This window comes from Agelaius tricolor, unplaced genomic scaffold (assembly GCF_023055355.1).
Source record: "Agelaius tricolor isolate 1412-34295 unplaced genomic scaffold, bAgeTri1.0.p SCAF_7, whole genome shotgun sequence".
Classification (NCBI taxonomy): Eukaryota; Metazoa; Chordata; class Aves; order Passeriformes; family Icteridae; genus Agelaius; species Agelaius tricolor.
Genome location: NW_027269267.1, coordinates 28,067,625 through 28,069,911, shown reverse-complemented (window position 1 = coordinate 28,069,911; position 2,287 = coordinate 28,067,625).

The following is a 2,287-nucleotide window of genomic DNA, read 5'->3' as shown; positions in this document are numbered from 1 at the left end:
CCCTCGGCTGTCATGAGAGCTGAGCTCTGTGGGGTGTGGCAGATGGATGCTGTTGGGTGCAGCTGGAAAAATGCACACAGGGATCCAGCATAGCACAGTCCCTTCCCAAAGGAAAGCACTAGAAATCTACCTGATATAGCAGTAGTAGATGAGAAAAGGAGGCATAGTAAATCCACTAATATTCACTAAAATAATTGTCTCAGTCCTTCTCAGTTTACATCCAAGTGGAGGCAATTTCAAAGCCCAAAGCCACATCAACTAAAGGAACCTAGAGCTTAAATGGAAATCTCAGGAGAGGATGTGCAATTTAATTTATTTATAGTTAAGTACAGGAGTAAAATGTAAGGCAAAACTTGGACAAAGTTGATTCATGGGGTGGACAGTTGCAAATCATTCTAGAGCACCAAAGAGACAAAACTTGTCACAAGAGTCTACGTAAATTAAAAATAGTAGGTGTTCAGGATTTGTTTTAGTGAATTTTATTAAAACATAATTTATTTAAAATTAAATATTTTCTAGAAATAATTGTAATGAAAAAAAGTTTTCCCATTCCACTTCCATAAAAAGTGTTAATATAGCCTAAGTACAAAAGAAATTATAAGAAATATAACCTAAGTACAAAAAAAAACATTTTACAGGCTTCATTGAATATCAGAGTTGGGATTTAATTTCAGAAGGGATTTTTTTTTCCATTGGTTAATATTTTTTTTAATTTTCCTAAGACAGGCTTGAGCCATGCATTGCATGGTCATGACTATTTTTTTTTTTTTTGTAGTAAGCTGAACAAAACCAGACTAAAATGTAATTAAAACTTTGTGTGAATTTAGTTCAACATCCGTTTTAGCATCCAAGAATTTTCTATCATATTTTAATTGCTAGAATTTTCTTCCTAACAGAGGAATTGTTTCCTTCCTTCCTTCTCATTGTTTCCAAGGAGGTGTATGACTTCTACCTACTACTTATATATAAACCACATGTATATATATATATATTAAATACCTTTAAATACCTATTTGTTTCCTCCATGGCAGTATTTCTGTTTAGGTGGTGCCTTGATGCTCACCTGTGCCTAAGATATGTCTCAGCTGCCTACTACTGGGAGGAGGTGTTTACTGCAAAAGGCAAACATTGCACCAACAGAATCACTGAACAACCCATGAGTCTGGCTGACAAAAATAGTAACAATCCTAACCTTTTGTTCTTTGGCCACCTTTCTGTGGGTTTCTCAAGTGAGGCCAGACCTGAAAGCAGTCTTATGCACACAATCAAGTTATGAGTGCACAATCATAATTTATTGCTCGTGAGGCGCATCAATGGCTGGGGCTAACGGGGTGTGATGTGCTCAGCAGTTCGTGAGCAGGCAGACAAAGCTGCTCTGTAGCCAAGCTGGCCAGGCAGCTGGCAAATATGCAGGAAAGCACCAGCCCTTGGGTCGTTCTTTGCAATTGACTGAGCTTTTATGAATTGCCACCTTTCTCCTCTCTGACTTTACATCTTCCCATATTGCAGTTTTCATCTTGAATCGAGAATGATTTCAGATTTTCTGCTTCAAGTTAGTTCTTTTGCCAGTAGCAGTTCTGCACTCCTGTGGGCTTTTTATTTCTACTTTTCAAGTTACATGAGCCAATGGCCCATGTTAACTGCCTCTCAAGAGCTGACAGAGAATGCCACAGTTCAGCATGATCTTCCCTTTCTCAAATCTGGGGCAAGGGCATATGTGGGTCCTCTTTGCACATGTACTCTTATTCTCAGAACCTACAAACTCACTGTCCAGCATCATTTGGAGACAGAGAGCAAAAGTGCAAGCACAGGAAAGCTGGTATGACCCTAGTTCTGCAGGTGAGGTTTATAAGAGACATGGCAAAAAAAAAAAAAAAAAAAAAAAAGGAGTCTCCCAAAGAACTAACTGTCCCAGATCTGGGAAAGGCCAATGTGCATTTTCAGCCAGGTTTGGAAGGGAGGTGTGGCAAAAGATGGTCCTGACCAGCTTCTCATAGACATACCTTGGCTTGGTTCTCACCCAGTGCCAGGCCCAGGGGTGGCAAGGAAAGGCTGCTAGGGAGGGCAAGGGGAGCACAGGGGTCACCTGCCCTCCCCCTACCTCTGCTCTCTTCCCTTTCTCCATTGCTCTTTTCAGTATGTCTTTTTAGATCGGCCCTTTCATTTCTTCCTCTTCCCCGTTGGTTCAATATGATTCTGTTCCTTCCTGTTTCCCCTCATTCCCTTTTGTCTTCTCACCTCAATTTCACTTCCTAACCCTGCTTCCCTGCCATGACACGACAATCAG